This window comes from Mustela nivalis (assembly GCF_964662115.1).
Source record: "Mustela nivalis genome assembly, chromosome: 14".
In the NCBI taxonomy this organism is placed as follows: domain Eukaryota; kingdom Metazoa; phylum Chordata; class Mammalia; order Carnivora; family Mustelidae; genus Mustela; species Mustela nivalis.
The window spans coordinates 18,670,055-18,679,513 of record NC_139033.1 but is presented as its reverse complement, the minus strand read 5'-3'; the positions used below and the strand labels follow the sequence as shown (position 1 = coordinate 18,679,513).

General features: G+C 63.4%; 1 long non-coding RNA gene across 1 annotated transcript; it reads left to right on the top strand.

The window, feature by feature from the left end:
• Positions 1-4,654: 4,654 nt before the first annotated feature.
• Positions 4,655-8,268, top strand: LOC309847928. The gene is made up of 3 exons (XR_014302726.1): positions 4,655-4,964; positions 5,999-6,167; positions 6,944-8,268. It is a non-coding gene; the product is annotated as an uncharacterized lncRNA (long non-coding RNA).
• Positions 8,269-9,459: the final 1,191 nt, after the last annotated feature.

Sequence of the window (9,459 nt, the reverse complement as noted above, 5' to 3'; positions counted from 1 at the left end):
TAATATATGCTAATTACCACCGGTAGCGTTCGCCCCGCCCACCGCCTTAAAGGCCCCGCGTCCCGCGCTGGTGCTCGGACCCCACCCGCGCCCCATGCCTCGCGCGTGCACCGGGGACTGGGGCTGCAGCGGCCGGAAGGCAGGAGATTTCCGAGTGTCCCTAGACGGTCTCGGGGCTGCGGGCGGTGCGCGGACGGGGCGTCCCCCGGGGGCTGACCCGGTCTCCCCGCCCAGCCGCCCGCTCCGCGGACCCGGACCCAGACCCGGAGCCCGGATTCGCAGTCACGGTTGGGCACCCCAAGCGGCAGTCGCAGCACGCCCTGCAGACGCCTGGTGGAGCCCTTGAGCCGCGAAAGAAAGGGGTGACTGCTGGGAGGGGGCGACCATGGGGGCGGGGCGGGGCGCTGTCGGAGCGCGAGTCTCCTGGGGTCTGGGCTAGGGGGAGGATGGGAATGCTGACGTTTACTGGAGCTCAGACTGCGCGGGGCCATGTCCAGCCGGGCGCCTTTATCGTCTCATTGGCTTCTCACGGCACCCCGTGTGATGGGAACGGTTATTCCCATGTTTCAGACAAGGAAACTGAGGTCCAGAGAAATTAAGTAATTTGCAGGGCGGGGGGGGGGGGATGCTGCAAGATTCAGAGTTCAGATGCAAACGTCCCCACACCTGAGTGAGATTTCTCATCCTGCTGGTCTACAACGGCTTCCCAGCCACGGCCCCTTCACCCTCTGGTCCCCGCTGCTGCTGTCAAATTGAGGCCCTAGGTGAGGGAACCTGAGGTCCAGGCACTTCCGCTGGATCCCCATCCCCCAGTCTGGGGGGTATGGCGAGGGCTGATTTCCAGGCAGAACCCCACCTCACCATCCCTCCCCCTTACTCTTAGAGCCTCAGTGGCCCCTTTCGGAGCGAGGAGACTCTGCACCTGCTTCGGAACAGCTCTGTACTGATGGACTGAGACCCCTTGCAGACGGGCAGCCAGCCTCGCACACACTGACCCTTCACCGGCACATCCTCAAATTTTGCTCCTGTGCATCGGGACAACCTGATTGCCAGTGGCAGAGACCAGCTCAAACTGGTTCTAGTCAAGGAAAGAAAATTTAGGGGTTTATTTGGCTGGGACAGCCCGGAGCACACGGAGGGCAGGCAAGGCTGAATCAGGTTGCACATGGACCAGATCAGAACTCAGCTCCTCCCTCCATTTCTGCGTTGGCTTCATTCTCGAGCAAGGTTTCTCTGAACGGCAGCCAAGATGATGCCAGGCAGCTTCAGCCAACATCCTTGCCATGGTGTAAGCCCAGCCACACAGACCCACAAGCCACAGACCCAGGGCCATCCCTCACGGATGATGTGGATTGTGTGTTTGTCCCTGAGTCAGCCATGTGGCCGGGTGATGGAAATGAGCTGACCTGCCTGTGTAGCCCATGGGAAGGAGGGGGTTTCCTAAGGAAACTGGAGGTGCTGCAGTCAGATGAAGGAAGATGGATGGCAGGCAGGGCTGGATCAAGGAGCTCAGAAAGGGAGGCGGGAGCAGTCTACCGTTGTGTAAGGGTTCTTCCTGCATTTGAGGGTCTGGAGCAGGATGCTGGGGCGGGGTGGGGGCTCATTCCAGTTGGTGCGAGGAGAGGTAGCTGTGACCGTGGCCTCAGGAGCACAAACATAAGTGTGGACCTTAGGGGGGTCTAGACGGTGGCTGGCGACCTCGGCGAGATCTGAGGAAGCTGGGCTAGGACACACTTGGGGGGGGTGTCACTTCATGGCGGGGCCCACGCCACCCCAGCTGCTGCTCCCTCTTTGAGGCTGCCACTGAATTCTGGCGTTTGAACATGAACAGAATCCAAGCACCGATGAACAGCCACTTTTCACTGTCGGATGGGTGATGTTGGAAAAGTGATAGATCATTGTGCACCCAGGGTGTGGGAAGTGGAGGCTTTGGGGCCATGGGGGTGGGGGTGGGGTACAGACTTACTGGAAGGCCATCAGGGAACAGCTATTAAAATTTAAAAAGTACATTTTCTCTGGCTAGCATTCTTGGTGTCTGCCCTAGAGAAACACTCCCATCTTTGCACGGGAAGACGAAGGCAGGACGTACTAGTTCGCCGTCAGAAGCCGCCCGCATGTCCACGCAGGGCTGACCCACTAACGCAGGACAGCGTGTTGGGTCGCTTGTGCCGGCTGTGGCCCAGGACGTGGCTGAGGGCATTGCCCTGTGATCTGTGATGGCTGGCGCGGGGGTGTATCCCGTGAGAGAAACAGGCGCCTCTTCTAAGACCCAGGAGGTGCCCCGGACAGACACACCCAGAAGACAGAACTACCTGGAAGTCAGAAAGAAAGGACTAGATGGGGTGCCCCAGCGGGGCCACCCACACACCTTGTTGAGTGAAAAAAAACCAAGTGTGGGAAAAGAAGTCGGAAAAAACCCCACAAAACAACAAGCACATATAAGGATATAATCCTTCCCAGCTCTTGTGCAGCCTCGTCTGCCATCGTCTCCCTTTCTCTGGTGTCAGCATCTCCAGTTTCCTTGAGAAAATTCCCTTTGGGCCCGGTCCGCCCAGGGGTTTGGGACGCAGACCCCAGCCGCCCCGCCTGGAGCATAGAAGCCAGAATGGCCCCATCCCTCCCTACCATCTCTGGGCCACACGACTGGTTCAGGGCTGCCCCCACCGCCCGCATCCTGCAAGGAGGGACAGCCCTGGGATGGCGGCTTGGGCTTGCTGAGCCGGACGGATGGAGGCTGCAGCTTTCTTGGGCTCTGTGTGTGTGAGAGGGAAAGTTCTGGAGAGAACCCACTCCAGCGTGCGGTGAGGACTCCAGGCAGGAGGGCAGGGAGCAGCCTCAGGCCCGCGTTCTACCCATGTCCTCCACTGGGCGCTGCCCCTGCCACTCTCTGCCCCGGGCCCTGAGTGTCAGGCCCAGGAGTGGCGCTGGGAGATGCCCCGGGGCCCTCGCATGTGACCTGCCCCTCCAGGGACGGACGCTGCCTCTCAGGGGCTCCTTTTGCCCTGCCCGTTCCTAACACCCCAGGCGGGTTCTTTGTCCTTGGGATCCTCCGCCTGGGGTCTGCTGGAGGGACGGGGGGAGGACCCCGGGCCCACGGCTGGGGGCGGGGCAAGGCCTTTAGCTTCTCAGCCTGCTTCACCCTCCTACCGGGAGCAGCTATTTCTGGTTTGCTTGTGTAACTGAAAATCAGTAAAGTGAGAACAAGAGAAGTGTTAACTACGTGTGTTGGATGCAAAAGGCAGACTTCCTCAAGGAGGGGCCCTCCTCCAAGACCGGGGCTTCCAGGGGAGGCGGCGCCCTTATGCCGGACCCCTGCCGTCACTTTAGCAGGACGCTGGGGCTCCGGCCTTGAGGCCCTGCCCTTGTGTGGGGACACGAATCACGCAGGCAAAGTGCGGAACACAGATGCCTTGTCCCAACCCCCAGGACCCCAGAGCGCGGTCCCTCATGTCCCTCATGTGGCCAAACCGGCTGCAAACCCCGTGATTAACCCCGACTGTCCTGGAGGGTCTGGTGGCCCAGTGTCATGACCAGTGGCCTTACAGGAGGCAGCAGGTCACGGGACAAAGGAAGCAGTGGCCGGAGTGAGCCAGCAGCTGGGGATGCGAGCGTCCCTGACGGCCAGTAGCCCCGGAGCCCCTCGGGCACCTGCTTCCACTCCGGCAAAGCTGAGCTAGCTCTGTCTGCTGGCCTCGGGGCCGTGAGAGCCTGACTGTGTCTATACCAGTGAGCGTGTGCTCGGTGCCACGGTGGCCACGCGAACCCTTACTTGTTGGACAGGGTGGCAGTGGGGACGGGCAGGACAGCGACAGGACATGGTTGGTCCGCTCAGCTGAGGCAGGACAACCCGTGCCCAGTCCCTGGGGCAGCCTCTGTGTCAGAGGAGCCAAGGGGGAGGAGGCCGGGCAGTGGGATCAGAGGGGGAGGCGGGGGGCCCTTAAGGGGCCCTTGGGGGGCTCCATCGTTAGGCGTGGGCCCCCGATTTCCGCTCTCCCTCTGCACCCCTACCCCAGCCGCTCTCGCGCAAGCACGCACTGGCATGCACCTTCTATTTCATAGATCTTTTTTTTCTTTTAAAGATTTCATTTTTTTCTTTGAGAGAGAGAGACAGCCCATGAGAAAGGGAGGGAGGAGGAGGAGGAGGAGGAGGAGGGAAGGAGCGAGTGGGGGAGGGGCAGGAAACCGAGGGGGAGACTGAACGCGGGGCTGGACGCGGGGCTCACCCCCGAATCCCGGGGATCATGACCTGAGCCGAAGGCGGACGCCCAACTGATGGAGCCACCCAGGCGTCCCAATAAATAGACTTAAAAAAAAAAAATCAAAATAGGTCCTGAAACTGTGACTCCCGTCCCAGGGAGGCCCTGCCCTCGCTCTAGACAGAGCGCGCCTTTGTGGCCGCTTTCCCGAGCAGATGGGCCGCGGACTCATGTGATGACTCCGGGGCCGGCTTTGCTGGGTCCCTCTGCCCACTCAAGCGAGACATTTCCTGGCAGGGGTTGCGGGGAGGGAGAGAGGGGAGGGGGAGCAGGGGAGGGGAGGAGCGAGAGGGAGGAAGGGGGAGGCCTAGGGGGAAAAGAGCGAAGGAGGAGGAGAGGAGGGGGGGGAGGAAGGGGGGGAGGGGAGGAGAAAGGGAGGGCGAGTGGGGGAGGGGCGGGGAGGGGCAGGGGGAGGGGACAGGGTTGGCCGGGACCAGGGCGGTCCCAGCCCCTCCACCCCCACCTTTGCTCCGGCTCCGGCGCAGAGCCAGGGGGCGTGAGAGCAGCTCCGGGCCACCGCCGCCGCCGTGGGGACGACCTCACCGGCCACTATTTGTGTGTGTGCTTCCCACTGCCCGGAGGTGCAGGGCCCCTGTCCAGGCGCGGCACAGCTTCCGTCCCCAGCGGTGGGCTGGCCTCTCCCCGGCACCCCCCAGGGCTGCAGGCACTGTCCTGGCTCCCCGTCCTCAGGGACCCTGCCCCGGTGCGGTGCGTGTCTGCGTCCTGCTCTGCTCTCCGCGGGGACTCAGTCCTGTGGGCCGGCCTGGGGGACCGCATGTCCCCTGTCCCCCTGCGCACGCAGTCACATGCCGTGGTACAGGGGTCGGAGTGGGGGCCCGTTCAGCCCAGAGGGCGGGTGTGAGGTCAGGGAGTGGGGTCCGGCGTGGAGGGCTCGGGTGAGGTGGCCGTGGGAGTCAGGGTCCCCGTTGGAGACACAGCCCACTCCTCATGCCCTGCCACACCTCTGCCCCGGGGCTGGTCCCCTGCCCAGGCCGTGTCCCCCAGGAGCTCCGCAGTCCCTCTTTGCATCAGGCCGAACTCTCCTCCCCACGGCCTGGACCCCGCTGGGTGGGTCCTTGCGGCCACCCTCCGCTGGGGGGAACCGAGACGTCCCCCAATTTAAAAAGAACCGCGGAGCTACAGAGCGGGAGGGTCTCTGCTGGTCGTTCAGGCCCGCAGAGCGCAAACAGCACCGGCCTGTGGATGGACCCCCGGGAGGGGTGCACCCACCGTGGGTGGGGCCAATGTGACATGTCCACAGCCGACAGACGGGTCCGCAGAGGTTGGGGGAGGGGTGGGGAGCGACTGCTCTTCTGGGGGAGGTGGAATGTTCTAGAATCCAACAGCGGGGGGGGGGGGGGGGGGAACGGCATGCAGGTGCGCTAGCCCCCAGGGAAGGAGTAGTCAGGACGGCTCCAAGCCCTAGAGATGCATGTCCCTGTCCCGTGACCCCTGCACTCAGGACCCGCTGCATGAGCCGCACCTTGGGGAGCTGCAAAAAAGCCAAGTTCCGGGCGCCTGGGTGGCTCAGTGGGTTAAGCCGCTGCCTTCGGCTCAGGTCATGATCTCAGGGTCCTGGGATCGAGCCCCCCATCGGGCTCTCTGCTCAGCAGGAACCTGCTTCCCCCTCTCTCTCTTTCTCTGCCTGCCTCTCCGTCTACTTGTGATCTCTCTCTGTCAAATAAATAAATAAATAAAATCTTTAAAAAAAAAAAAAAAGCCAAGTTTCCGTGGGCCGCCAGGTCTGAGTGGCGAGGGAAGGTCGAACGGCTTCCAGAAGCAAGAGTGCTGCGGCCAGCCAGGACACGCTGCTTTAGGGTGCGCCTTTGGTTTCCAGCTGTAGGCGACACAGATCACCGCTGTTCCACTGAGGGCACGCGACAGGACGAGCGTCCAGTGAATACCGTGCTGGTGGGGAGACGGGCTCGGGGGGTGTCATCTGGGGACCAGGGAGACGGGTCTGGGGGTGTTGTGTAGGGGCCGCGAGGCAAGGCCCACGCGACAGGCGCTTCCTAACTGGCGCCTGGAGGAGCGGGCGGCGCGGGGCGACTCTCTCCCCACACCCTGCTCAGCCCAGTGCTCCTGGAGCGACAGCAACGACTCTGGGGTCTCGGGGTTTGAGCCCCTGAAGTGTGGCAAATGGTGTTCCCCCAGATTTACGTCCGCCCCAACCTGCGAGCGTGAGCTGATCCGGGAAAAGGGCACTGCGGGCGGAAGCACACTTAAGGATCCCAAGAGGGGGACCGTCCGGCTTCCCTGGCGCGGGGGGTGGCGTGGGGGAGTCCCGAGCCCAGGACTGGGTCCTGAGAAGGGGGAGCAGAGGGAGCAGCCGCGGGGGCACCTCCTCCAGAGCATCCGGTGGGAGCCACCGTGTAGCCCGCATGAGGACCTCAAACCCCAGAGCTGAGACAGTGGGGTCCTGCGGTTTGGGACGGTGGCCTGGATACTGTCACACCCCCTACCTGCCCCTGCACACACCCTGCCCTGCTTAGTCGCAGTCAGGGCCGCCTTCCGTACCTGAGCAGGGGTGGGGCCCTCTGCCTCACCTGTCAGGGGCGTCCCCTTGCACTCAGGAGACAGATCGCAGCTCCTCGTCGGGTCTGCGGGTCCTGGCCAGCCTCCTCATCCCCACCCTCTCCCCTAAACTAGCTGGACCCCCCGCCCTTCTGCTTCTCCCTGTCACTCAGGCACATTCCTACCTCAGGACCTTTGCACCAGCAGCCCAGAACCCCGCAGCGCCCCCGGACCCCTGCGGACCGGGCCGCGTTACCTCTAGCAGGTCGCCGTCCGGGTGTCAGCGCCTCAGAGACGCCCCCTCGCTTGCCTTCTCTGCACAGCCCACCTGACGCCAACCTCATGCACTGCTTAAGGCAGAAAGACGGTGTCGGCCATCCGCCTGGCACGTCCTGTGAAGCCTGAGCAGCTCGTGGAGACCTTCTGGTGTCTTGGATGGCGGGGTGAACCGTTGGTTCTTGGAAGCCTGTGTCCTTCCCACCTTCTTTGGACAGCGGCACCCAATGTCCTGGGGGCGCTGGCCTGTCCCCACGGGTTTCGCCCGCTCCCGCCTGCGGGCTGTGCTGTGCCGCGCCCCCCCGGAAGCCTGGGCCAGAGCTTGGATCCTGACCCTTAGAAAAGCCCAAGAAGGGCTGCCGCTCCCGGGATCCGTGGGCTCGCACGGCTGCCCGTCCCCTGGGCCCCAGGAGCCACTGGGGCGCTCGGGGTCGCTTGCGGGAGGTCCTGCGGCACTGGGCTCGAGCCCCAGGACTGAAGATGCCGCCGATGGGGGGCGGGCAGAAGGGAAGGGGATCTGCAGGCTGCGGCCCACTCCGGCCCTCACATCGCATCGCAATGCACGGGCCACGCTGGGTCAGGCCCACCGCAGAGCGCTGTGCTGGGTGGCCCTCGCTCTCACGCGCGTCGACAGCTGTGCCGCAACGTTCACTAAGAAGACACCACGGGAGAGGTTCACGGTCAGATACAAAATCGCTCCGAGGCAACGTTCACCCCAGCCGGAGAGGACGCCGGCGGGTGACGCGCCCCCTCGGGTGTGAGGACGGCCACAGGAGGGTCCGGGCAGCCAAGAGCAGGTCTGCCCCTGTCTGTGCAGGGGTGCGGGGAGGGTGCACCAGGGTGAATGGGTCGCTCACGCCAACCCCCCAGTGTTGCTGGAAAGCGCCTGCTGGAGCGCCCGTGTTCCGAGTCCTTCCCACCGCCCGCCGGCTCCGCGCCGCTCCGTCAGGGGCCTTCGCTCCGTCAAGGGCCTTCCTAGCAGCTCCGGACTGTTCCGGAAATCTGCCGGAGCATCGGGCCGTGCCACAAACAGGCAGCAGGAGGTTTTGGAGAACAATTTTACTGGCCCATTTTTAAGAGCCTTAAAAATAAATCCAGTAAAGGGCGCCTGGGTGGCTCAGTGGGTTGAGCCTCTGCCTTCGGCTCAGGTCATGATCTCAGGGTCCTGGGATCGAGCCCCGCATCGGGCTCTCTGCTCCTTGGGGAGCCTGCTTCCTCCTCTCTCTCTGCCTGCCTCTCTGCCTACTTGTGATCTCTGTCAAATAAATAAATCAAGTATTTTTAAAAATCCAGTAAAAATACCGCAAATTCATCATGAGACAATCTTTCTAAATGGAAAAAACTCTTGACCCAACGCCGATGGCAGTGTCCTCTGGGCGGACTGCGTGGAAGCCGTCCCGCGTGGCGCCGGAGGGCAGTGTGTTGGGCGGGGGGCACAGACCGGGAGGGCAGGGGTGCTGTGGCTACCTCTCCCGTCCCACAGAGCACGACCGCCTGGAGCTGGCACGCGGGCTCAGCGGTGGCAGATTGTCAGATGCGTCCCACCACACAGCCCCTGTCCCGGGACCTGCCCTGCAGCCAACACACGGGGAGGCTCAGCAGGGGACCTGGGAGGGGCCAGGAGGCCTGTGGGGGGGGGGCTCTCCGCACGTCCCCTTGTGTGGCGGCCCCCAAGCGCAATCCCCACGGCTCGTGCCTGTCAGGTGGGCTCTCTGGGGCGCGCTGCTAGCGTCTACGCAAAGTCAGGGTATCCCCAGTGCGCTCCCACACGCCGGGTCAGATGGGGTCCGACGCGGGCACCCCTGGGGACACGGGGCCCACACTGAGCGCCGCGGCTGTCCTGCTGTGCGGGCCCCAGCGGCTCCCTCGCCATCCACACTCGCTTCCGCTCCTTCACGGGGAAGCACGGGCCCCTGTAAACGGCGCCTGTGGACAAGGAACGGGAACAAAGCAGGGGTCTGCCCGAGGCCACGAGGGAAACAAACAGCTACCATAGAAGCAATGTCTGCACAGAAACAAGGGACCTGCAACCGAAAACAAGGGACAAATCAGAAAAAAATTATTTAAATAAACGGTGCAGAAAGGAGCGCCGGGATGCAGGCAGACGCTGAGTGACGGGCGGCCCAGGCACAGGGCCTGCGCGGCAGAAGAAAACGTTAAGTGGATGTTTCTGAGAGAAGCTCCTCCACGTCGCCCCTGATGAAGAAATGACGCATCAGAGACAGCGTCTGAGGCCACACCGCCCTGGGGAGGGAGCACAAGGGCACACAGACGGGTTGGGGAAGAGCCTCCCGGACAGGACAGCATGTGTTCCCATCGAACTCAGAGCTGCGACCGTCCTCGCTCAGCCAGGGACCCGCTCTGCAGGTCAAGCCGCCGCCGGCAGGCCGCAGGCTGACTCCTGGCGCATTCC